The 27,214-nt window shown below is 43.1% G+C and overlaps 1 protein-coding gene and 1 long non-coding RNA gene across 32 annotated transcripts in view; one reads left to right on the top strand and one right to left on the bottom strand.

Moving 5' to 3' along the window:
- Plekha5 (pleckstrin homology domain containing A5) overlaps positions 1-27,214 on the top strand; it is a 164,253-nt gene that overhangs the window by 63,161 nt on the left and 73,878 nt on the right. The window contains exon 1 of one of the 31 annotated variants that reach the window (XM_085687284.2): positions 1,559-1,581. The exons of 29 other annotated variants lie outside the window; for them this stretch is intronic. The gene's annotated coding sequence lies outside the window, so the exon portion shown is untranslated. Of the gene's footprint in view, positions 1-1,558; positions 1,582-21,056; positions 21,193-27,214 lie in introns of those variants that run through there. One more of the 31 variants, XM_085687285.2, reaches the window with a different exon arrangement.
- On the bottom strand, positions 16,661-22,988 carry LOC125399174 (uncharacterized). The gene is made up of 4 exons (XR_007231639.3): positions 22,278-22,988; positions 20,348-20,591; positions 19,769-19,904; positions 16,661-16,820 (listed from the first exon to the last, which is right to left on the bottom strand). It is a non-coding gene; the product is annotated as an uncharacterized LOC125399174 (long non-coding RNA).

Below are 27,214 nucleotides of genomic sequence, written 5' to 3'. Positions count from 1 at the left end.
GGGAGTTTGGGATCCCCCCAATATGTGTGCTGGGAACCAAGCTTCCAAGACTGGCTCAGTCTCACAATCTTCCTGCCTCTGCCTTCTTAGTTCTGGGATTCCAGGACAGTATTTCAATTTCTGTGACCAAGAAAAAAGCACTCATTAGCATATATGCCCATTTAATGCCCGAAGAAGCTTTGCTCCATCGGAGGGAGGTGTGCTGCCTTCATCTCTGTGTGTGCTGAGTGAACAGACACTTCCTACAAATGCTTCTTCCTTTTGCTTGTCTGCCCAGAGGGAAATGGGAAGTGGCTATGGAGGGTTGTGTGCTTGGGTTTTGTTGGACTGTGTGCCAGGTCTCTTCGTGAGGACTGAAAGGGGATAAATCTCCATCACCCCAAAGTTCATGGCTGTTGCCACAGCTTACCCAGCAAACCAAGGCAAATTATTTGTGTTTTGATATAAACATTTATGTATAAATTCATGGTTTCCTACCATTTTTGTAAAACTTGTTCTTTAAAATAAGCAATTTTGCCTCAGGTAATGGCACACGTCTTTCATCTCAGCCCTGAGGGAGCAGAACTCTGTGCATTCCCAGTCGTCGAGGGGACACACGAGATTCAAGATTCTGTTTTCTACACTTAGCAATATTTGGGTCATACCTGCTGTTGGGTAACATTATCTCTAATGTATTATATAATCTGTAGGTTGGAAAAAAATCAACTTTAATTTGAGGGTAGCAAACATTGGCACAAATTTATAGCAGCTTTTCAGTCCACTGCTGTTTACAGTGGAGAAATTAAACCCTTCTATAGAGAAAACTAAAGAAACAACCAAGCTGCATGCGCGTAGGATTGACCACAAAGCGGGAGCAGCGGTGAGGCCAAGCAGCACCACCCAGTTCACAGATCACGGTGCCAGGGCATAGATAGGCAGGAAGACAGACAGGGTTCTAGTCCATAGGTTCTAGTTTGCTTGTTTTATCGATGCTTGTATTAACATTTGGGGCTCACATCTTAGATGTCTTAAAATCACAGTTTATTCCAGCATCTTGGCATATTTGTGTTGACAGTTGAGTATTGGCACCTGGGGCTGGAGATGGCTGTGCTTGCAGGGGACCCAGTTCAGCACACAGCTGCTGTCATGCCAGCTCCAGGGAGGTCTAAGCCTCTCTCCTTTGCCTCCAGGACTCACATGCACAGACCCACAGAGACTCGTATTTAGGAAGAGCATAACTCTTTAGCAAGTATTGAAACGTAAGGGTGTGTTCTAATAAAAATAGAGAAGTTGCTCTCATTTGTCCCATCAAGTTAAACGATGCACCAAACCTCAGAGTTAGAGGCCGGCCAGCTAGCATTTGGCAGCTGTGTGCAGGATTGCAGTTGATATCACTGAGTGTGCAGCTAGCTCTCTTGAGTTTGTTGGGAAGTAGGTCATGGCATGCTGAGATACCAAGTCATTTAAGTAAGATACCGAGCATGCTCACAGGAAGGAGCTGCTCGGGAAGATTGCGGTGTGCTTCAGCAGGAGGAAGAGCACGGTGCTGTCTTTCTGCAGAAAGCAGAAGCCCAGGGCGGAGAGCAGAACGGAGACGGGCTGGTGAGCAAGCGCTTTTCCTCTGTCTGTCGCTGTAGACTGTGCCTTACCCATAGCTGAGGTTCTGTGTTCTGTGCTGAGCTGACGTGTGGCTAGTGACTTAGCTAAGGTCTAGAGGAAATTGTCTGCCCTCAAGTCTCATCCATTGTAGGCATTGCCAGTGGCGATCTGAAGTGGAGAGCTCACCCACAGCAATGACAGTTACTCCCCGTGCTCAATAGTGCTGGCAGAATTGTGCACCGGGAGATGAGGATTTCTCCGCTCAGGCAGTTGAGCATTCTCCTTGCATTTCACACACTTGTCTTTCACTGTTGTTGCTTTTTACTGAAATCATGATTTTTGCTGCAGTTCTCTACTGAATTGCTAAAGTAATAGGTAAGACCTGTTAGCGTTAAGATCAGTTATTTAATGAAAACAAGAGGGTTTACAGTAATGTGTATTAATTAGGTGGCTCAGACATAAAAGTTTACTTTGCAATACAGCTAGTTATTTAAAATCATTTAAAGTAAATGAAAACAGCAGCACATTGTAAAATGTGCTGCACTCCCATATCCGTGCTTGAAATCAGTTCTGTTTTTGGCTTTGCGTAAACTATGGAAGTGTTTGAAACAGTATCTTGCTGTTTTTAGTTCTTTAAACTCACTATGGTACTTGCTACTTAAGTCGTTTCTAATTTTTTTAATCCAAAATGTTTGTTTTAGAACTTAAAAGAAGGATGTGTCATATGCTTCTATGGGTTTTTACTCTTGAGACCACAGAAGTCTTTATAATCTTGTACGGCTGTTTTTTAATGAACACTACTTTACTGTCTGGAATGGATACAGTTGATGACCAAGTCTTCAGGGTATTGTGAAGACTAAAATTCCACCTCTGAGCCTGGGGTGCGTGCTGCAGCTTTGGGCGATTTTGAGAGAAAGCATTAATTACCATATGTCTCCCCTTAGGGAAAACCGTGTTGTACGTACAAATACCAGGTCAGGAATTTTAGGCTGAGAAGACACTTTGAAGAGCCCTAGAGAGAATGTGTGGGGAGAATGCCGAATGCTTAGTGGTGCCGCGCGTGCCAAGCAGTTCCATGATGCTTTCCTAAAATATCTCTGTCTTGTGAACTGCCCCCACTGTGCCATTTTCCAGGATTGGCACATGGGAAGGAGGTGGGTGTACATTTCAGCTTGGAAGTTTGTAACGAGGAGGTTAGCAGTTAGACATGCTGTGCGCTCAGGAAATCTACCCCTCGTGACCTTGGGCATCACAAGTATCATTTGTCTGCACTTGTGTAAATAACAAGTTCGTTAAGGTATCTAAGTGTTGATTGCCTGGACTGTGTGAGGTACCATAACACATGGCTGCTGTGGAACTCTAACCAATTCCACTTTTGTGTATTTTGGTGACTTTTTCAAAAAAATATGTAAACCCTGTTGATTTCAAAGTTGATTTGTATTTTTAAACCTTTAGAGTGTTTAACCACCATAGAGCATTATATTAGTTAGCATTATTATAGAGTATTCTGGATCTTTGGTAGAAGAGAGATTTACTTTTTTTTTTAAACACATAGGAACAGTGGGAAAGATGCAAGAAGGGGATGTAGAAAGAAATTTGCTGGTTACAAAGACTGCTGGTTCTAAGGGGTAGCATAGCTCGGTAGTCAGTGTCCCTACTCAGGGATGCTCACGGGAGCTCGTGAGACTCACCAGCGCTGGGGGCTCTGGAGTGGTGCTGGGTGATGATGGGCCCTTTGGTCAGGACAATTTGAAAAAAGCAAGCAATCAAGGCTTTTTATACAGAACATAGCCTTTCCCATCCTGCTCAGGAGCTTAGTTTCTCCTAGAATAACTTTCTTTCTAAGCCATTAAACATTTGGCAGGTGTTCTGATAATGCAAACAGGAACTCTGCTCAGTCTGGAGGTGTGAGGCCGCCTGGCAGGGGAAGAGTTCCGAGGTGAACCGTACACAGTGAACTTTAACCGACAGGGCCAGTCACTCTCGCTAAAACTGCTTTCTTCAAAAATGTGCACTGCCCGACCAGGGTGTGTGCAAAATCACATGCTGCTTTGGAAGCCAGTATTTATAATTCTTCCAAGCTTCCATTGCTCTTGGCCCTCCTCATCAGGTATAGTGAGCATGCCTGGAATCCAGTGCTCAGAAGGCTGAGGCACTCCAGGCCAGATCTGGCTCTTGAGGAAGAAAAGATCAATTCTCATAGATTATTCCTGTGAAAAATAAATTTTCAGAGGATAGCATTTGTAGGAAGAAAGTAAGTAACCTTTGTGATGTGGTAGACCTGGCCCTGATCCATGTCCTGCCATCTCTAATTTCATGTGCATGTCTTTAGTTCACTGCTCTCTTTCTTTCCCCAGCCATAAACAGAAATGTAACATGAGGACCTGCTTGTCAGGGTCCCGCCCAGTCCCCTAGCCGTTTAGTCCCAGAGAAAATCACACAGAGAGTCTGCATTAATTATAAACTGATTGACCTATTAGCTCAATCTTCTTATTAGCTCTTGTAGCTTATATTAACCCACTGTTCTTATCTATGTTAGCCACATGGCTCAGTACCTTTTTTTAGCAAGGCATGTCACATCCTGCTTCTTTAGTGGTCTGAGAAGGACTGGGAGGAATGGACTTCCTCCTTCCCAGAATTCTAATGTTCTCATCGCCCCACCTCTACTTCCTGTGGTTGACCCACCTACACTTCCTGCCTGGCCAATCAGCGTTTATTTAAAATATGATTGACAGAATACAGACAATTCTCCCGCACCACAGAAATGTTAATAATTTTTTAAAATGTGAAAATCAAATTTTATATTTTAGATTGCTATTAGTAGCAAAAGGGTTGATTAAATAAATGTTTTGTTAATTTCCTTTCCAAACAATTATGTAACTAAAAATATTACCTATCTTATTCAAGAAAAACGGTCTTACAAAAGCATACTAATTTATTTATTTAAAATTTATTTATTTGTGTATTTAGTACATATGAGTGCTCTATCTGCCTGTATACCTTTATGCCAGAAGAGGGCATCAGATCCCATTATAGACAGCTATGAACCATCATGTGGTTGCTGAAAATTGAACTCAAGACCTCTGGAAAAGCAGTCAGTGTTCTGAGCCAGTCCTCAACTTTTTATTTTAAACCAGATGTTTTTGTATCACTATAAAAAAAGTTAGCTAAAATTACATTTAAGTGAACATAAATTTCTCAACTAGTGGAACTGAGCAGGCCCGTGCGTGGTTGGCATTCGCTGCGTGTGGATTTGTTTGGTTTCATTTTGTTTGTAGCAAAGTTAGAAGCCAGTTCTCTGTACGTGTTGGAAAAACACTCTACCACTGATGTATATTGAATTAAATTTTTTGCTTTGTTTTTAATCCAGGTCAACAAATAACATCATTTAAAAGCTTATACTCTTTCTCTTTTTGTGAAGATTGTTGTCCTTTTAAAACAGCAATAACTGGGCAATGATGACACACCTGTAGTAGAAGGCTGTTTGTTTATTTCTGGCTACTCAGCCCCAAAATAATCACACAGAAACTATACTATTTGCAATACTGTTTGACCAATAGCTTAAGCATATTTCTAGCTAACTCTTACATCTAGAATTAACCCATCTCCATTAATCTGTGTATCACCACAAGGCTGTGGCTTACCTGGTAAAGTTCCAACTGTCTCTGGCAGGGTTACATGGCTTCTCCTTGACTCCACTTCTTTCTTCTAGCATTCAGTTTAGTTTTCCCCACCTAGGTCTACTCTACCATATCACAGGCCCAAAACAGCTTCTTTATTAACCAATGGTATTTACAGCATACAGAAGGGAATCCCACATCACACACCTTTAATTCCAGCACTCAGAGAGACAGGGGCAAGCAGATCTCTGAGTTCGAGGCCAGCGTAGTCTACAGCGAGTCCCAGGACAGCCAGAGCTACACAGAGGAACCCTGTCTTGACAAAACAAAAAGAGAAAAACCAGCAATGAAAGTATTAAGACTCAAACTGGGATTAAATTAGATACTCGTATGTAATTTAGCTCTTTGTATTGATTGGTACACAGTTAACTCAGGTCCGTGAATGAGTCTCCCCAGTATAACTCTTAAACAGCAAGGTTGTTCAGCTGTCAGGTTGGCAAAGAATGTGTCAGGTAGTTTCTTTATACCCATGTCCTGTACTGTGTCTTCTCTCTGGTCTATTTCTTCTAACAACTGCTTTTTGGTAAAGTTAGGGTAGTTCAGCTTACTTGATATAAAAGTAACATATTTTAATGAACTCTCAGAGGTGTAAATGACTTAAGATTAGGTGTCTTAGTGGTCTATTGCTGTGACAAGACACCATGCCCATGGCAAACCTTATACTAGAAACCATTTAAGTGGGGCTGGCTTACAGTTTCAGAGGTTTAGTCATTGTCATGGCAGGAAGCATTGATATGCGGGCAGACATGTTCTGGAAACGTTGAGTTTCTAGTCTCCGTCCTCAGGCAACAGAAAGGGGGAGACCCCTGGCTGGCTTGAGCCTTTGAAACCTCAAAGCCCATCCCCAGTGACACACTTCCTCCAGCAAGGCCTCATATATTAATCCCTCCCAATAGTACCACTTCCTGATGACTGCTTTCCAAGATGTGAGCCTATGAGGGCCATTCTCATTCGAACCACCACAGTAGGCTCATCAGAAGTGTGTGTTTACTTAACCTAACCTAAATCTAGTTAAGCCAGTAACGAACAACAGATGGCTCCTTACCACGCTGAAAATGCGTATGCAGCTTAACCTCAGTCTGGCATGGCCTGAGAGCTTGGATGGTGCCCTTGAGCTTGTCGGCTTCTCTGGATTGTAGCTCGTTAGTGGTTTTCATCTGGACTCTCTTTGCTTTATAGCTCCTTCATCATTTCTTTTTTTAAGGGCATTTTGGTGTTCTGCATATTTATAGCTCTTTACTTTTCTCATATGAATCCTTTAGTAAGCAGAAATCTGTGGTTGTATGGGGTTCAAGTGTGCTCCCCGTTCATGTGCTAGGTAAAAGCATAGTCCTCAGTGGAGGGGTGTTGGGTGAAGCTTTTAAAAGGGAGATGTAATGCGTGCTTGATTAGACCATCCCTTTGCTGTTTGGTCAGACATGTGATCTCCTCTGCATCTGCTCCCGTGATTGTAGTCTCATCTGCCAGAAGGTCTTGCCAGTGTCCAAGAGGTGGGGTGCTTTGAACTTTCCGCTTCTAAAACACTAAACCAAACACTTCTCTTTTCCTTATGTATTACCAACCTTTGGCATTTGGTCACAGAAACAGAATACAGAATGTTCCCTGCATGTGTGAGTTTGTGTCTGCATAATCCCTTTCCAGAGTCTCCGTTGTGTGTGAGCTGTCTCCTGGGGAGTTATCACCCTGAAGAACAGGCAAGACCAGTGAGTGGGTACGGAGGCTGATGTACAAGCCTGGCCTCGAGTTTGATCCTTGCCGTCCACAGAGAGGTAGAAGGGGAGAAAGGACCAGAAAGTGATCCTCTGACGTACGCAGTGCTCATGGCCGCATTCGAGCACTATACTCAATAGTAATAAAGTTTAGAGAAAAAAGAGTAAGGTCTACTCAAAAGTGGAGGCAGCGCTAGTGGCAGTGACCGTCTTTGGTTTGGTGTTTGAGACTATCTCAAGTTACCCAGGCTACGTAGCCAAGAGTGACCTCAAGCTCCAGCACTTCTTGTCTCCAGTAATTGTGGGTCTGTAGGCATTCAGAACCTCTGCTTCTTGCCCAACAAAAGTCTGATTCTCCTGGCTCTCTTCTGTTAGTCTCCGAGTTTGGAGTGCCTGGGGTGACTTTCCTTTGACTAGTTGCCACTGTGTTTCCTTCCTTCCACATGTGCTGCAAGTTCTCATCGAAGTCTCGCTTTTAGGATGATGTGATGGCACCTGGGCAAATGGCTCAGAGGTTAAGAGCCCTGGCTACTCTTGCAGGGGACCCAGATTGGATTCCCAGCACCCACATGGTGCTTAGCAACCATCTGTAGCTCCAGAGACCTCCAGGGACGCCAGGTATGCTCGTGGAACACAGATGTCCTTGCAGTATATGCCATAATCTTCAGTAGCCTTCAGCTAAAGGTGTGCACACCTCCCTTAGCTCCAATTTTGACTGTTTAGTCTTTTTTCTTTCTCATAATTTTTCTTTTCTTTCTTGATACCCTGAGGTTGAAGACTAGCCTTTATTCCCATGTCTACTAGAATATCAAGCCTTCAGCCTAATCAGTGAAGTATCTTGGCTACTCCGCTGTTCCACTCACTCACTTCAGGGACTTTGTGTTTGTTTTTTGAGAAACTGATAATTTGATTTAGTTGTGGCCTGGCTTGTGTCCTAGCATCCCTTTCAATTTGAAATCCAACTTAAATAGCAAGTTCCTTGCTTTCAGCCTGCATATGTTCTCCAGTCCACGTTTACTCTGAGAAGGAGGTATACAGATATTCATAGATCTGTGGCCAATGCCTTCTGTCCTTAACTGCTCAGGGGTGAAGGTGGGCTGGTTGCCGTACCCCAGTATGTGAACACTGAGGTTAGTTTCATTTGATCAGTATTTCATTACCTGAGAATGGAGGTAGATCAGGTTTCTTGTTAAGTTTGGTTTCTTGATGCCATGTTTAACCAAAAGTAACATTAGACATTGGGTGTGTAATGTAACAAACGTATAATAAAACAGATAAGTGTCCTAGCAAAACCTTCTTTATTTTCCAAATATAAATTGAAAAATTGGGGGTGGGCTGGGTAGATGTTTCCATAGGAAAGGTGCTAGCCATGCAAGTGTGAGGTCCTGAATTCAAATGAGCAGCATGTGAAAGCTAGATATGGCGGCATGTGCCTGTAACCCCAGCAACTCCTGACCGCCCAGCTTGTCTGAATCCCTATCTTAGGGCAAAAAGATGGCAAGCTTTATGTGGTGCCTGCACAGGCAGTGCCTACACATGCCTATACCACACACCAAATGAAACAATAACTAGATTAATTTTACTCTACAAAGATATAAAGTCACAGATCTTGAACCTTGGGTCTCTGGGCTGAATATCCGTGGAATCCCATTCCCCTTAGGCATCATCTGGCGTAGAAGGGCTTCCCCGGGAGAAGTTCAAGGTTAGTTTAAGAAGTTTGATGGTGACCATCTGCTTGGAGTGGAGTCATCTTGGTATCTCTCTGGCACAAATCGGTAGACGTTTCCTTGCTTACATAAACTGTGGTGATTTTCCTTTGTCTCTTAAAGAGTAGATGCATCTTAGATGGAGCTCTTTATTGGTGCAATATCTTTTCCTTGAGAAAAATCTCTGACATGTGTAGGTCGGAGAGAAAGGATTTGCCTACTAAAGACAGTTTATAAATTTATCAGAAGCTTTTGTTTTTAGGACAAGTTGCTGTCAGGGAGAGGAGAGAGAGAGGGAGAGGGACAGAGAGAGAGCGCATTTATCATTTAGCCAGCTATGCATCCAGGAAATGGATGATTGGATCTTAGAAAAGAAATCAAAGCCTTCTCATGTAAACACATGTAAATCTCATGACAAAGAACAGGAATGGCGTGTCCAAGGTCAGTGGCACACAATGGTGGGTGAGCTCCCCATCTGGAAACTTGAAGGAAGTCGTATGTTCACAGAACTGCAGCTAAGATCTGGGTTCTTGAGCAGATAACATGGAGAACACGGTAGTGATCGAGCTGGAGGAGCCTGGCAGACTTGTAGACTAGCCGCCGAAGAGACTGGATACAGAGTAAAGGGCCGCTTACAAGTACTCTTGCGAGCCCACCAGCGCCTCCCAGTAGACGCTATTGATCACGCGAGCCTGCTGGCCGAGGTGCTGCCTTTCATTGGATACAGTCGCGTTTCTTTGCTCCAGAATGTGTTTCTTTTGCGGTATCTGGCCTCTCCTGTCACTTTACGCTTGTTAAAAGATTTTTTTTTTAACTGTGAAATATAAAATGTTTATGAGTTAAAAATAATACAGACGCTATAACTATGCATAGACACTTAGTCACTGTTGGGTGTTTGGTGTTCACCACCACACGAAGTGTAGTGAGAAGGTACGGCCTTCAGCATGTTGGCAGCCGAGATTCTGCTCCCGTGGGAATGGTGCGAGTTGTGTGAGAGTTCTGGGGGTAACAGCACTCACACCTCATCCCTACCAGAAACTTCAAGTTACATTTTTTTTAAAAACTTTAAAACATTTTTATATTTGAAACTGTGTTTGTGGCCTCCTAAAAGTATATCATTAAGTTAGCTATACAAAGGGCCCACTCACACTTCCTTTCAAAAATTTTAGAAATTGTGGGCTGTTGAGATAGCTCAGCAAGTAAAGGCACTTGCCCCGAAGCCTGGTGAGCCACCTTAAATCTCTCAGGAGAAAATCAACTCCAGAGTTGTCTTCTAACCTCCACATACATGTCACAGCATACATGTGTGTGCACACGCACACACTTATGTCTTAAAAATAAAATAAATAAAAATTTAATCATTATAAGGAAATCTCAATGCTACATAGGAAATCCCTGTCTCAAAAACAATAGTTAATTAGCTAATTAATTAAAATAAAGAAGTCTCATTTTTCAACAAGTTTTAAGAATCTATTCAAACTTACAACTGTTGAATAGGTACTAATTGCCGGCATGTGTAATATAGCACATGAGCTTTGGCTAAATGAGTCTTCAGAGGTCAGATGATAATTTGACATTAATTCTTCAACCTAGAAATAAAATTTATCAGAAGAGTTAGTATAATGTTGGTCTGGGTACGGATCAAATGTGTGTTTATAGTGTTTTGTTTTGTGACAAACAGAGGATTTTTATGTATACTGTGTGAAGAGCAAGGTGTGAGCCAGGCACATAGTGCTCAGTAAATTTTATTTATGCTTGATACTGTTGCTGCTATCAAAAGGTGGGAATTTAAATCAGAGCATATGTGTTTAAGGGGAATGGTTAAAAACATGTGCACTGGGGACTGGAGAGATGGCTCAGCACTTAAAGGCACTGGCTGCTCTACTAGAGGACCAGAGTTCAGTTACATATGTGAGCACATGGTAGCTCATAACTGTCAATAACTGTATCTCATGGGATCTGATGACCTCTTCTGGTTTGCAGATGTACATGCAGACAAAACACCCTTATACATAAAATACATAAAACACATCTTTTAAAGTACATATAGTGCATGAAAAAAAATTAGGAAGCTTTCCAGAGACCCTTGTTCAGCACTTAAACCCACTTAGCAGAGTCCAAGAAGGTAAAAGATTTCCAGGTGTCGAAAGCTGTGTAGATCCCAAAAGCATGAAAATCAGAGACTACTGATTGACCCTTAAGACGGCAGTTTCAGTAGAGTGGTTGGCTTTCTGCCCCTAAGGAGCCTGCTCTAGGACCAGCCAGGTCAGCTGGAACTCAGGCTTTAGGACCACGTGGCCGAAGGAAAAAAAAAAAAAAACTGGTTCTGCAAGCTGTCTCTGACCACCACCTTGAGATTTGAGACTTGAGAAGCAGCAGGGCTCGCTGGGGTTTAGGCTGAGAACCAGAGAGGGGCAGGCTTGGCTGTGGTACTGGGCTGCAGTAGACACGGCCCCAACTGAATTACCTTTGCCCGAACCCCAGCTCTTACAGCCTGTGCAATTCAGAAAGTACAAGATAGCGGTGGTTTGGGTTGGTTCGTTTTTATTTAGTTTGAGGGTTTTGGTTTTGCAAAACAGGGTTTGTCTGTTTAACAGCCCTGGCTATCCTGGAACTCGCTTTGTAGACCAAACTGGCCTCGAACTCACAGAGACCCACCTGCCTCTGCCACCACGGCCAGGCTAACAGTGTTTTTTTTTATTAAGATATATTTTTGTTATTTTTATTTTTGTTTGAGGATGTCCGTGTGGGTGTCAGCCAAGGCCAGAGGAAAGTGTGGGATCCTTTGTTGAGAGCAGTCTGGTGTAGGGGAAGGGTCTAAATTCAGGTCTTCCAAAACAACAAGCGCTCTCCAGCCATAGCATTTTTAAACAAAATGCCAACTATTGAGTTAGTAAGAACAGTAATGGGGAGTGTGAGACACCCACACAGACATGCTTTATTCCTATTTAGGAAATGGTCTTTAATTCCATCAGTTCCAGCAGAAGCAAGAAATAACATACTCTTCACTACTTAGAATTCATGTTCTCAGCAATCGCATCCAAAAATGTCTACAGTAGAAATAGCTCCACAAGGTGTACTATTTTTATTTTCTCTGAAAATGGGTTTCCAAATTGTCTGATTGATTTTTTTTTTGCCTCAGTCAGAAGGAGGGAATTTTAATAATGAGTCTACCCATCCCCAAATAGTGATTGAACCCAGGGCTTTATACATGCTGGGAAAATGCTTTACCTCAGACTGCGTCCTCTGACTGACCGCTTCAGACTGCATCTCCAGACTGCACTGTCTCCACCAAACCTCAGACCACACTGAGCTCCTGTCTCCTCCCTTATATTCCTCTCTCCGCCCAGCTATATCACTCCTTTCTTCCCTTACCTAGTGCTGGGATTAAAGGCACAGGATCCCAAGTTCTGGTATTAAAGGTGTGAATCACCAGTGCCTGGCCACTAGTGGCTTAACTCTGCACTCTGATCTTCAGACAAGCATTATTTGTTAAAACACAAAGTATCACTACACCAGCTCTAGGAGAATCTGGTGTTTCTGATTTACCAGCTCTGGAGAGGAACACACACACACATTTTTAAAAACAGTATTGGAATGTTTGGTTTTACTGGGAGAGAGACTTCATAAAGATGCTTTTCTGTTTGCTGTGTGAAGTGCACTGTAGAATGTGGCGAATACTCTTGCTGAAGGTGCTTTCTTTTCTCTGAAAAAGATTTACATAAAAACAAAGTCAAATTTTTAATTGCCATTTTATCATCTCCTTGGTTAATGCATCATCTACATTGGCTGTTTGAATGAACTGTCATTTCTAAGAAAAAAGGGACATTAACTTCTGTTAGCCACACACCCAGGTGGTATATCTGCACCCTCTTGGATTAACTAGTTTATAGTCTGCATCATTGGCCTTGATATGGTCTGTAGGAAAGGGAACCTGGTGGTGGTGCCTACTGAGCTCTGGAGTGAACATGCTGTATTTCCTTCTCCTCTCCTTCCTCTCTTCCTTTCTTCCCACACTGCCCTCCAACTTTCTTCAGATAGAAAGGCTTCCAATTTTATTCTGAGGATGTGAACAGATGAGAAGTGTGTACAGATGAGGAGTGTGAACAGATGAGAAGGAGTGTGAACAGATGAGAAGGAGTGTGAACAGATGAGAAGGAGTGTGAACAGATGAGAAGTGTGTACAGATGAGAAGGAGTATGAACAGATGAGAAGGAGTGTGAGCAGATGAGAAGTGTGAACAGATGAGGAGTGTGTACAGATGAGGAGGAGTGTGAACAGATGAGGAGTGTGTACAGATGAGGAGTATGAACAGATGAGAAGGAGTGTGAACAGATGAGAAGCAGTGTGAACAGATGAGAAGCAGTGTGAACAGATGAGGAGTATGTACAGATGAGAAGGTGTGTGAACAGATGAGGAGTGTGTACAGATGAGGAGTGTGAACAGATGAGAAGGAGTGTGAACAGATGAGAAGGAGTGTGTACAGATGAGAAGGAGTGTGAGCAGATGAGGAGTGTGAGCAGATGAGGAGTGTGAACAGATGAGTGTGAACAGATGAGGAGTGTGAACAGATGAGAAGTGTGTACAGATGAGAAGAAGTATGAACAGATGAGGAGGAGTGTGAACAGATGAGGAGTGTGTACAGATGAGTATGAACAGATGAGAAGGAGTGTGAGCAGATGAGGAGTGTGAGCAGATGAGGAGTGTGAACAGATGAGGAGTGTGAGCAGATGAGTGTGAGCAGATGAGTGTGAGCAGATGAGGAGTGTGAACAGATGAGTGTGAACAGATGAGGAGTGTGAACAGATGAGAAGTGTGTACAGATGAGAAGGAGTATGAACAGATGAGAAGGAGTGTGAGCAGATGAGTGTGAACAGATGAGGAGTGTGTACAGATGAGGAGGAGTGTGAACAGATGAGAAGGAGTGTGTACAGATGAGGAGGAGTGTGAACAGATGAGAAGGAGTGTGAACAGATGAGAAGGAGTGTGTACAGATGAGAAGCAGTGTGAACAGATGAGGAGTGTGAACAGATGAGAAGGAGTGTGAACAGATGAGAAGGAGTGTGTACAGATGAGAAGCAGTGTGAACAGATGAGGAGTGTGAACAGATGAGAAGGAGTGTGAACAGATGAGAAGGAGTGTGAACAGATGAGAAGTGTGTACAGATGAGGAGTGTGAACAGATAAGAAGGAGTGTGAACCGATGAGAAGGAGTGTGAACAGATGAGTGTGTACAGATGAGAAGAACTGTGTACGGATGAAGAGTGTTAAGAAATGAGGAGTATATTCAAATGGGAAAAAAAGTTTCCACTTCAATTCCAGAAATGAGGCCAGAAGTAAAAGCCAACGTGGGTTCCTTGTGTTCTAAATAAGTAGATAGCAAAGAAGTGCATTTTGTTTTCTTTTTTTTTTTTTTTTGGTTTTAGAGAAAATGCTCATGTCCTAATAAAACTTGGTTTGAGTTGCCAAAGAGATAGATTAGACAGACAGACAGACAGACAGACAGACAGACAGAACCGAACCATGCTTCTCCTCTTCCAGAGGACTCAAGTTTGATTCCACTCCAGGCTAATGCCCTCTTCTGGCCTCTCTGGGCACTATTTGAATGTGGCATTATGTACAAACATGCAGGCACATGAATAAAATAAATCTTTTTCATTAAAAAAAAAAAACTTAGCGTGCTGTCAGACTCCCTTGTTTGCTCCTCTCTTTGGGTCAGCAGTAGAACTGAAAATGGCCCTTCCATCCCAAGGCTCTGTCTCAGGCACGAGTCTCCATATGTATTCTGTCCTGCGTGTGTCTTCATTCTTCATTTCGCACGTACTGCCATTAGAAATTTTCTAAATTTTTAATGCAGTGATAATGTAGTTAAAGATTAACCACTGCCATTTTTTTTTCTATCAAGTAGGGGGGAAAGAGTAAAAAGGTTCCAGAACCAATACAGACACAACCACACATTTCTCCTCTAGTTCAGAAGTTGAAATGTCTGCTGACAATGAGGGTGCTACCAATTCTAATGCATCTTTGCTGCCTTTTATTTGTTTTGGAACTCACTGTCCAGACCAGCCTGGCCTCAAGTCACAGAGCTCTGCTGCCTTTGCCTCCAGAGTGCAGGGATTAGAGGCGTGGCCTCCATGGTCGACCTTTTGCTCTGCTTTGTTTGTTGGGGTTAGGTCACACCTCTCGCTTGTATGTGATTGGGTGAGTTAGAGTTAGTTCAGTGTCCGTGAGTGCACTCTCTCTCTGCAGAAAGGTTTATTCTACCCCTTGGGGCATGCACTTTGAAATAGAAGTATGTAGTTAGTCTCATGGCTGATGGGACATGTATTAATGCAGTGCAACCTCAGCGACAGCATGGATGGGAACTCTCTGAGAAGATGGTACTTAAAACAGGACTTAAGTAATGTGAGTTGGTCAGGTACTACATAAACTAACTGAATTATTTGTGACTTATGCAAAAAACAGAACTTAGAAAAGACTAGAAAAAGAAATAGAGAATTTTTGAAGTCTTGCATCATACTCTTACTCAACTGGCCAGAAGGCCGAGGTGCTCATTAACGACCTAAGCACTAGATAGCTTTCTCACATGCAAAGGGTCTGAATCCCTTTGGTAAGCAAGTGTGTTTTAATAAGTACCACTCCCTAAGAAGGAAGAGGCTAATGGTATGAACGGCTTTTTCTTTATAATTGGTTTCTTCCTGAGCAGGTGTTTATGGACTAATTGGATTCCTAAATCACTCATATCTTCCAATTACTTGTTCCAGGAATTTGCTGTTTTGTGAGATTTTATCTCTAAAGGAACACCACCTTGAAACACAAAACATCTTTGAATAGTTCATGGATAGTAAATGGGGAACCCCCCCCCCTTCTGTTTTTTTTTTTTTTTTTAAGGCAGTCTCTGCCTCCTGGAAACTGAGACCATGGGCACGGGCCACAGAGTTGCATGTGTTCTGGTGTTTTCCTCATCACAAGGGTTGGAGTAAGTGACCTGGGAGATGAAAGTCACTTCCTGTTTCCCAGCAGTGCTGGGTACTGGAAGAAAAGACTTGAGGGTGTGTTTCTTTTATCTTTACAAGGACCTCTATTTGAATATTGATTATGAATAGATTGACTCTACATTATGAATGGAGTTGGGTTTCAGATTGAAGTCGTCAAACATAAGTCTGATTTGCAGAGTAATGCTGAGGCTCCTGATAGGTCGAGTAAGTCAAGGGCAATGATGGCATTTTCAAGATTAAATACCACTGGAAAGTGAAGTAATGCATAAGGACTGAAAAATGACAGTATTGTAACTGGCCCTTGGGTCATCTCCCAGACATGGCTGAGGTGTGCTGAAATACCTGTGTTGGTACAGTGATGTCCGGACCCTCGGTCACCCCACAGATGTACTGGAGGTATGCTGGACCATACTTCGTTATTGGTGCAAAGTTCTTAGGAGACGCTCGCTGAACTCTCTCTCTTCTGTTATTTAATATGTATGTGTGTTTTGGCTGTGTATGTATTATTGTCTTACCGTGTGTTTTCCTGGTACCCGCAGTGGTCAGAGAGATTGGCTTCACTGAAACTGGAGTTACAGATGGTTGTGAGTCGCCATGTGGGTGCTAGGAATCCAACCCTGATCCTCTGTTAGGACACCAAGTACCAACTCTAACCCTTCTCGTTGATTTTTGAAAATGCTTTGTTTTTACTGAATATGGAGGAGGTGTGCGTGCCCACACTGGGGGCTTCGTTCTCTCCTTCTAACATGGGCTTACATGGCAAGAACTTTTGCCTGCTCAGCCACCTCACTGGTCCCCTCTGTTTTTATGAGACATGGCTTCTGCCCTGTACTTTAGAGAAACATGAAAAGAACATTGAGATTAGTTGTGGTTTCGGATTCCCTACTGATTTGAACTTGATTAGCTCCAACAGTGTAGTGGGATGTCTGTCTTTTCTCCACTTTCCTCCTGAAAATGTTCTCAGCGCAGGTATTTGAGATGAGCTGGACAGAACTGAACAAGGCTTTTTATTTATTTATTTGTTTTGCTGGCGTGTGCTGCCAGCACAGCTACCCCTTGCAGATTTCATCTTGCAATCGTCAGGTCAGCGGTCACATTGTTAGTGGTTTCCACATATCCCCCGGCAGTGAGCCGTTTCCTCTTCTGGGCTCTGCAAATCAGGTTATGTTTAATGATTTGTTTACAGCCTGCTTTCTCTTATTAAACTGTCAGTTTGTCCTGTCGTGACCTTGAGAAGAGGAACCTTATCTTATTCTCCCATGGCCCCACCACGGTTTTCCTGTGGTGGACTGTGAGCAGTGAATAAGTGGGGGAAGGGCCCCAAAGAAACCATAGAGGCTCAGATAACTTCACAAACCAAGTGCTTGGTTGGCTTGTTACTCTTAATGTCCCTGGTAGTTCGCAGACGCCGAACAGATCTCTGTTGCTTCGCTTTATCCTTTTCCTCAGGGAGTGCTTTGTGGAGCAATCATCCCTCTGTGTGATTCTGCAAACACTGTGCTATGCTTTCTTTTTTTTTTTTTTTAAATTCTGCCTTCATGTGGGATCACATCTAAATCAGATATGCTAGGATAACAGGAAACCTTCTTTTTAGTATATTATTTTGCTCATCTGGGTAGTTGGTATTTTTTTTATTGTTTGTTTCTTTAAAACAAGATAGGTTGTCATGATTTTAATCTGAAATGTCTTCCAGTGTTCATATTGAACCCAGCTCCCTAAGTGGTGGCGCTAGTTGGGGAAGCTCTGGAACTTTTAGAAGGTGAACTTTGAAGACTGTACTCAGCCCTTTGTTTCTGTGTGGCGTTCCCTCTGCTTTTTGGTCTGCTGTGATTGTGATGAGCCACTAACACCCAGCCCTTCGTGAGGAAGTGAGCCACTCGGGCATGCCTTCCCTGCCATGATGGAATGCACATAACTAAAAACAAGTGGACCCTCCCAGACGTTGACTCTCTGTCAGAGATTCTGCCTGAACAGGGCAAAAATAACTGATAGAAAAATTTGGAGAGTAGAATTGCTGTAACTAAACCTGACAATGTGGGCATTAGGTTTGAGAAATGATGTGTGAGAGGAATGTGAAGGAGTTTGGGAATGTAGGCTAGAGCACCCTAGAGTGATGTGAGCAGAGCTGAGGACCATTCTGGTAGGAGTTTGGGAAACTAGATAGAACCTGTTGAAACATACAGTAAAGACTGTTCTCTGATGACTATTGAAAATTGGACTGGAAACTGTCATGTTACATTGCAGCAGAGAATCTGTTGGTAGTTTATGCGTGTTCCAAAACCTTGAATAAATATGAATTGAAAAATGATAAGCTAATTGGCTGAATAAAGAACCTTTCAGGACAGTGTAGCATTCAGGCTATGCCATGGTTGTGCTAGCTGCTTTTAACCAGTTCATAGTGAGTACCCGGAGCGTATATGCAGGGTAGAAATGCATGGGGAACCATGCAGTTTGGCCAAAAGTAGCTCATTTAAAGTTGCAAGGAAACCATTAAAGGCAAGACCAACTGTTTACACAAGAATGTTAAAAGTGCCTTGGATATTTCAGGAGTTGAGGAATTCCCCATTTCTGGTACCAAAATAATTATTGAATCAAGGTTTTGTAGGGGACCAAAACTAAAAGAAAAAAACTGTGAGAGAGACAGGCAGACAGAGCAGTAACAGGGGTTTGTTTGAGTAGCTCGATAATGGCTCCCTGCGCACGGGGCAGTCCAGTCCTGGTGGCTCCCTGCGCACGGGGCAGTCCAGTCCTGGTGGCTCCCTGCGCACGGGGCAGTCCAGTCCTGGTGGCTCCCTGCGCACGGGGCAGTCCAGTCCTGGTGGCTCCCTGCGCACGGGGCAGTCCAGTCCTGGTGGCTCCCTGTGCACGGGGCAGTCCTGTCCTGGTGGCTCCCTGCGCACGGGGCAGTCCTGTCCTGGTGGCTCCCTGCGCATGGGGCAGTCCTGTCCTGGTGGCTCCCTGCGCACGGGGCAGTCCTGTCCTGGTGGCTGAGTCCACGTAGAGGGGCTGGGAAGCTGAACTCTGGTGTCCGCAGATATTGTCAGCGGTGCTCACGTACTTACTTGGGAAGAATGGAGCTTGCACGTGGTCCTGGCCACTGCCTCTTCTCAATTAGATCCATAGAATCTCCACCCACATTCACGGTGAATCTCTCTCCCCACCCACCACTTTCCCATGTCAGTCCTTAGGAAATGCCCTCCAAAATTTACCCAGGGCTGTGCTTCGCCAGGCCTAGACATCTCTCAGTGGAATCATTTTGGTAATTAAGTTCAGCAGTCAGTCACTGTAGCTACAGCTGGCCTTTACCTCTCAATCCTCTCACCTGGGCTTTCCTAGATGCTGGTGTATGAACGTGCAGCATCATGTTTTGCTTAGGGAACTTGGGAAGGCTCTTTGTTATAAAACTGTCCTGATAAGGAACTCTTCATTAGGTAATAGATAGTCTAATTCCTGTGGGAGATAATAAGCCTTCTATATTGTAGCTCTCTCATTCTGTTTATCAGTTGATAATGATTTCTGCTGTTTAAAGGGACTCTCCTTTGCATTTGGGATTATGAAGGTAGTTTTATTGACTTCTTTATTTTCTAAGGCTGGGATTGTTTTCTTTCTTAGTGTAAAAAGTCTTAAGTTGATTATAATTGAAATTAGCAAAATCTTAACCTAAAAAAGAAGGTGAGGATTATGAGCCATATGTACAACCTTCCGGTTTTAGCAAACTGTTGGCCTGCTTTCTTATATTTCAGATTATCTAATTAAGCAATTTTGTCCTCTGGTTTTAATTTTTGTTACAGCAGTTTCAGAGAAAGGGGGTGCTTTATCAGCCATTAGACTGTGTGTTAAATTTGGTTTTAAGATAGCCCAAATTAACATATTTTAAAAGTATTATACTATTACCATCCTAACAAGGTGTTTGCAGTATGTTTGGTAAAGCAGTTTGCCCTTCTCGTCTAAGTTACCATCTTGTGAAAGAGGCATGAACTGTAGAAGAAATGCAGTCAGCCATTAAATGAGTCGGCTTTTGATTAGGTGGCTTTATATGATTTTTGTCATTCTCACAGAAAACCCATAGGATTAGATTGTTAGATTTGTTTTCCTTACCAGAAAGCTGAGGCTAGGTGACCTGTCTGGCACCAGACTCCAGGGTGGTTGCCTTTGACCACTAATTAGGCTGGACCGCTTCCTGCAGGACCGCACATCCGCCGACAGAACCGTGTAGCTGCACGGTACATTCTCTCTGTCAGGTGTGTGAAGAAGAAGAAGAGTGATCAGTCTGAGCCAGGATACAGGGAAAGAAGAAATGGGGTGTGCTGGACTGCATGTATAAAGTGTCGACCTTTTAAAGAGGGCAGTATAGACCTAAAGCTGTACACATTCTCTGATATTCTTTCTGCATTTAGGAATTATCCTGTGTAGCTAAACACACAAAAAAGCAGGAAGATACACAGTGACATTTTTTTAATTACTTGCTTATAGCTAGAAATTGAACATAAGTGTCTGTTAGTGCCCAGGGTTAACTAAGTAGCAGGAAGCCATCAAATGGAAGTTAGGGACATGAGACCTTTGTGAGAACGGTCTGCTCTGGTAACCTCCTGTGTCCACAACCTTTGGTCTCAAGGTGTATTTCAGCAGACTGTCTTTTGATCATTAACAAAATGCCTGGGCAGCGGGGACACTCACAGCTCCAGGTTTTATCAGCAGCATGACTCTGCCTCAGTTGTGCCTCAGTTTCTTCAGTAGAACTAAGGTAAGAGTAGAAGCCAGCCACTTGGACTGTGAGGTGAGGCCCGCGTGGGTCGGTGAGGTGCTAGACACAGTAGATGGTGAATCCGAGCAGCTGTCGTCTCTCTGGAGGGCAGAAGACAGGAACTGCAGTTCTCTTTCTGTCTTTCATGTGTTGAATTTTGAAATAGTATGTGCTGACCTTGGAAACAATGGGGTAGGGGGAGACTTTAATACCAGTACTCAGGAGGCAGAGGCAGGTGGATCTCTGAGTTTGAGGCCAACCTGGACTAGAGAGTGAGTTCCAGGACACCCAGGGCTGTAGAGAGAAACCCTGTCTCCAAAAAAAGGAAGAGAAAAGAAAAAGAAAAAATCAAAAGAAGTCCTTTTAGTCTGCTTACAAGCAGAAAATGCCCAATTATTTAGAGCATTTATTTTAAATTTCTCACTAAGCATTCCCTTTGAAAACTATCTCTAATCATATACCTTGGTATTTTACCCCATCTCCTATTCCACATTTAAGGAAATTGAAGTCAAATTTTATTTTTTGGCTAGAAGGCAAGCTTAATCATAACACATTCTTCCTGGAAAAACTGCTTTAATTTGCGGCTGCAATGACAGGCTAGAGTGTGACGTCAGTGTGGTGTCAGACTTCAGAGTGGCAGGCCAGCCTGAAAGCCACAGTGCATTTCCTTGGTGTTTGGTCCTCACAGGACTCACTGAGAGCCTCTCAGAGACAAAGGCGTTGAGGCTGTTTCCATCCCGGGTCCGTCCTCTGTGCTGTTCTGAGTGTCTCGAAGGAGGTGAGTGACTGTCTGTCCTTCTTGGTGCTAGCTTCACCATGCTCTCAGTGACTGGTCTGTAATGAGCACTCTGCACCGGTCGGTGCTGCGCAGGTACCCAGTGCAGAGGGTTTTCGTATCCTAATACTTCTAAACTGTTAAAGTCATGTGAATATGTTTATCTGGTTTATACACAATTTGGCCATTTTAAGAAATCAGTGTCAGAAATGCCTTCCTCTTTGTCCTTAACTTTCAGCTATGTTAATATATAGTAGACATGACTTACTTTAAAGCCAAGATTTTTTAAAACAAATCTCAGTTTACCTTACTTAATTTTTTAACCTACCCAGATGAGAAGTTGGATACACATGCCTCAAAATTAGATTAATAATTCTTCAGATATTCTTATGGAAAATATAGACAATACTGATGTTTAAAAAAATTAGTGTAGCTTAAATTAACAGTTTAAATTTCCTTTGTTTCTCTAATCTGGGTTTTGGTTCTGTGATGTGATTCAAAGTAGGAATCCTTACTAACCTAAACTTTAAGAACAAAATCCTAGCAGAACATGTTACATTAGAGACAGTATGTTTTTGCACTGGAAGAAGTTTTAGGAACATAAGTTGTTGAAGCCAACAAATGTGACTTTAAGAATTTACTCTTACTTGCAATACCAATTCATGTTTCTTGGAATTACAATATAAATGTATTTCGTTGGAAAGCATGATATAAGAAAGTTACATTGTCTGAGCCTCCTTTTATTTTTGAAAAGCTCTTTTACTTACAATTTCCTTGCTTTGCTTTATGGATACATTGTTTATGTTGTAGGTACTGGAGCTTCTAAAGTCTTCCTTAGCGATGTTTATGGCTTTAAGCTTTTCATGAAGGTTCAGCAGCGGTTTTGATTCCAACTTAAGAATAGATGATTTATATGAGGAAAGGGCAATAATTCCTAATAAGTGTTTTTGTCTCAATTTTTATAACAAATAGGAATGATTTATTATACATGTTATTATGTGAATAATTATTTTTGTCATTATATAAGATTTCAAATTTAAGGGCTAGGTTGCTACCTTACGACTTGCAGCGTAGTATACTTTACTTACATATTTGGAAGTATAGAAACAGGGCTTCATGTTCGTTCTATTGAACTTGACAGCGTTAAGATTCACAGTTTTTCCCTGAAGTTGCTGAGTTCTCAGCTTCTACCTAGGACTTAGCCCAAAGCTAGAAAATTCAAGAAGCACTGTGTATGGAAAAGACAGGGGTATTTCTAGTCCCTTTAAAAATTTATCATGAATTCACTTAAAATATTTGACCGTGTTTTTAAGTCTGTGTTTTAAACCGAAGCAGTGCGTTGCCATGGTATGGTGCCTTGGAACAGATGAGGCACACACAGCTCAGACAAAGACGGTTTTGAGGCATTATGACATCAGAGGTCACTGGCTGCCACCAAAGTTCAAGTGAGAAGGGTCTGCTGAACTTCTTTTTGAATGAACAGGAAATTAAATCCAACAGAAGGATGGTAAGCATAGCTGTAGGGAGATGACTCGCTATGGACCGACAAGATTCCCTGGCTCTAAAGTAGTAGAAGATAGTTAGTTATACTTGGAAAGACATTAGTGTGGTAACTCAGATGCTGTCTCAGCCCTTTCCAGGCTTCAACTCTATATTTTGTTCTCTTGTGGTAAGCAGAACAACACGTTGGGCATATGAGATGCTCGAGCATGTCAGCATGAGTAAGTAAAGTTACAAAGCAAGTTAAGTGAGAGAAAAGAATCTCTGTATTTGAGAGATTCCCATCTTACTGCAAAGGTCAAAAGCCTGACCCTCAGGGCTAGCCAGCTGAGGACGTTCCACACCAGCCGCTTGTAGGAGTCAGTGTCTCCAGACACAGGGCCCACACTTCCGCCCTCGTGGCTGGTTGTTCCCACTCTGTTCATCTCCGAGAGGAAGTGGGCCTCACTCAGCTCTTGCCCTGGGCACCTGGCGGCGATTGGTTGGTGACTAAACTGGACCGGAAGTGCTAGGGAAACTTGACTCTGCTGCCCATATTTGGTATCTATCTCTGTTACTCTTTATCGTCGTGTGCTTGCTTATGTCTGAGGCTGTGCGGCCAGGGCTCGATTGACTGGATGGAAAGCTCCTGCAGCACAAAGAATGATGCATCCATTTTGGAAGGAGGTTGATCTTGTTTCACATGGGCGTTATTTGACTAAAGCTCACGAGAAAATTGTTTCAATACAGCTCGTGTAGTTTTCTAAAAATAAGTAAGCACTGGGGAGTGAAAAATGAGTAAATTAAGACGCTGGAGAGTTGGCTCAGTGGTTAAGAGCACCTGCCGCTTTTCCGGAGGACGCAGGTTCAGTTCTCCACATCTGCATGGCACCTCACAGCCAACTATAACTCCAGTTCCAAGGTGTGCAGCTCCGCTTTCTGGCCTCCTCAGGAACTGCATGTACACGGTGCACCTAAATACTTGCAGACAAAAAAAAAAAACGTGCACATGAAATTTAAAAATAAAATATTTTTAAAAGAATAGTAAATTAAATCATTAACATCTTTCTATTTGAAATGTATTGTTTACTTGGCTCTTAAATTTGACTCTTCAGAATGCTTCCTTCCCGACAAAACAGTTGGGGTGCTTTAAACTGTGTGGTTAATGTGTAGGGTAGAGTTGGGTTGTGTGTCTAGAGTGACAGCCTAAGATCTAAGGCTTGAACTTGTTTTTTTTCTAGTTTGCTGTTTGCTTCTTTCCCAGTGGTACAGTAGATGTCTATTTAATCGATGTTACTAGGGACTGTTACTAATTAGCATTCATTAGGGAGTGGTAGAGTTGTCTGAATTCATGAAATTATAGGTTATATATTTTTAAATGCCACATTCTTGCTTTTAAATGACAAATAGAATATTGTTGTATGTTTCTAGTTGAGGTTCTAAGTTTTGTGACAATATTTTTTGTACAAATTTCTTTGCCATATTTAAAATAGTCCTTTAAACCATCGTAATATACCCTGTAATCATTTTTACTCTGCTGCGTGGCTTTGTATGGGCTTTTCCACTCCAGGCCAACAATAGCTTCTAAGCATGGACCATATTCCTTGTCCAGCAAACTGTAGTTGTCTGTGCCGTTTTATTTCATCTTAAACATGATGCAGGTGGCCATATTCTTTTAAATCAAGGAAACACCTGGTTGTGTTTGTCTTTAGTAACTAATTCTTCTAGCACATTCTAGTTCAACCACTATTTGGTAAGGCATACTCATTAATATGCCTTGATGCTACCAAACACTCTATCCTTCCAATTATATGTTTTGTTATTTTTCTTTGGTGCACATTTTACATGAAGAAGTAGTTACATTGATATAGATTAAAGAGCTTTCTAAAATGTCTCAGGATCAGAAAAACATGTGTCTGTAACAGGCACAGAAATGTATTTGGTAATTTGCAATGGAAACTTAAGATGTAGAAGTGCCCTGAATTTGGCACTCCAGCGGCCTTAGCTCAGCGTCGAGCTGCTCTGCTCATGTGCTCATGTGCTGACTCCAGCACCAGCACCGCCCACCTTCCCAGGATGCACAGCTGCAGTGCTCCAGTGTCCGAGGTGGTGCAGGCTGTCTGCTCTCAGGGGATAAGTTCTACCCATTCCCAGAAACAGCATGGCTTCCGTTTTTTATACTTGGCAGACAGTCACCCTATTTTGTTTTGTTTGTTTGTTTTTGTTTTTCCTGATTTTTCAAGACAGAGTTTCTCCGTAGCTTTGGAGCCTGTCCTAGAAGTAGCTCTTGTAGACCACGCTGGCCTCAAACTCACAGAGATCTGCCTGCCTCTGCTTCCCAAGTGCCGGGATTAAAGGGTGCGTCACCACAACCCAGCCATCCTAAATTTTTACGCACATCTTAAATTCATATTTCTGTCTTGACCGTACAATGCTAGCTTTTCTTTTCATTGAGACAAGCATCCCAGCCAGGTGGTAATAACACACAGCTTTAATCCCAGCACTGGGGAGGCTACACAGAGAAACCCTGTCTGGGGTGGAAGGGTAAACCTCCTAAGTTGCACTCATAACTAGTTGTCTATGGGTAAAAGGATGTGTTAGAATTATTTTAGTCTCCTTTTTTTTTTTTGCCTTTAATTTACCAAGTGCTCCGACATATAACCCTGTCGTGATTCTCAGGTGAATGTGACAGGAACATTTTGTCTTTAACTAACATAGTGCTAATTGAATTATCCTTGAGTTACCTCAGAATTATTTAAAATCTATTGCAAATGTTCCTTTTTATAGGTATATGTAATGTAAATGCTATTTTTATTTTTAAGAGCTTTTTCTGAGGGCAGTTTATACTCTGTCTGGGGTGTGTGCTCTTGGGTTCTGCGTTGCTGTTCTAGTCCGTGAGGAGACTTTCAGCCTTCTGCTTGGCTCCTTACAGCCGGCTCACGTTTTCCCACCCAGCTTTCAGCCCCTTTCCTGAGTTAGGCCAAACCAGTTCCTGTTGGTGTGATGCATGCCTCGGAGTTGGTGGCATTTGTACTCTGGTACCTGTGATAGGAGACTGTGACATAACATTTCTAAATCTGCTGTGGTGATAGTTTTTATTGGAACAGCTGACTAAGAGAGGAAAATGGCTACAAAGCTTGACAGCATAGCCAGACGGGAAGGCATTGAATGTAAATCAGACGGGAATCGGAGATTTCATGATAGCTGCAGATGGACGTGCTGCTGTGTGAGGCTGGTGGCGGGGCCCGGGGGAGCCCCTAGCAAAGCTGGGTCCTAGCTGCTGTGTGAGGCTGGAGGTGGGGCCCGGGGGAGCCCCTAGCAAAGCTGGGTCCTAGTCTGCACTCCTGTCCCTGGGGAAGGAACGGACTTCTGAGCAAATTGTGCTGCTGCCTGCTCTGGGTGCCATCGCAGCAGACGGTGAGGGCAGGACCACAGGACGGAGGAAGCTGTAGAAAGGATGTGGCCATCTGAGGGAAGGCAGCCGTGCCGGTGGGTCAGCCTATGCAGTGTAACTAAGGACCCCTCTCCAAGCGCAGGTCCCCAGTACAGCAAGACAGCAGTGCTGTCGCTGTGAGACTGACCAGTGACCGCTGTGTGTCCTGCTGGGAAAGAGCCGGGTGAGGTTCTCACGCACTTGGTCTCCCTCCTCTCTCCCAAGATGTCAGAGGTGATCTCTTTCCTAAATGCAGGGAGAGGAGTGGAAAATAAAGGGTTAAGCCCCAAGGAGCCCTGCATGGCAGGTAAATGAGTCCCTGAGGTTAGCACATGCCTGGAAGTGCTTAGAGCTGAATTAAAGGAAATGTGGATATGCTTCGTGTGTTTTTAAACAGTCACATACTTCGCATTGCTAACCGTGTGGTTGCTTTCCCACATAACCAAGGCCGAAGAATTGGATTTCTCAAGAAAGTCAGGGTACTTCTTTTTCTTTTTTTTTTTTCTGTTCTGTTCCTAAAATTTTGAGTTTAATTGTAGTCCCAGTCTCTTATGCCAGCTTATTTTTAGTCTGTAAATAAGTTGGTAAAACAGTCATTGTGATGGACAGATTTCAAAATAATATTTCCCTCCTGTTTGTTAATGAAAATAAATAGTTTGCTATATAAAGCATTAGTGGATTTTTCCACTTAATAATAATATATTGTCTTGAGCCAGTGTTGAATTCATGAATTTAATAACTAACTAGCTGCTTGTCAATGATGGCGGTTACTGTGTGATCTCTCTTAACTTCAGAGCAAGCCAGAGAATATGACTGCCTTGCGGTGTGTGTAACGGCCTTGAGCTGTCAACTGAACTTGAGCAGTACATGAGCTCTGGTGCCCTCTCTGCCGCATAGACGTGTGTATAAAATGGGCTGCACGCACACGTCTGGGCTGCTGGCTGCAGGCTTCTCCCTGCCTGGGAGGAGCACAGCGGCTTCCACGGTTCCCACAGGCCTCTCCTCCTGCTCTCCTGTCGCAGGTATATGGTGACCTGCGGGTCAGGCTCCTGAAGCAACGCGAGGCTGGCTTTGCTAGTGGTTGCCAAGATTTAGCAGGCTGCAGCTGCCAAG

This window comes from Myodes glareolus, chromosome 3 (assembly GCF_982192425.1).
Source record: "Myodes glareolus chromosome 3, mMyoGla1.1, whole genome shotgun sequence".
In the NCBI taxonomy this organism is placed as follows: Eukaryota; Metazoa; Chordata; class Mammalia; order Rodentia; family Cricetidae; genus Myodes; species Myodes glareolus.
The sequence above is the reverse complement of the archived record's forward strand: the minus strand, read 5'-3'. Positions and strand labels throughout refer to the sequence as shown.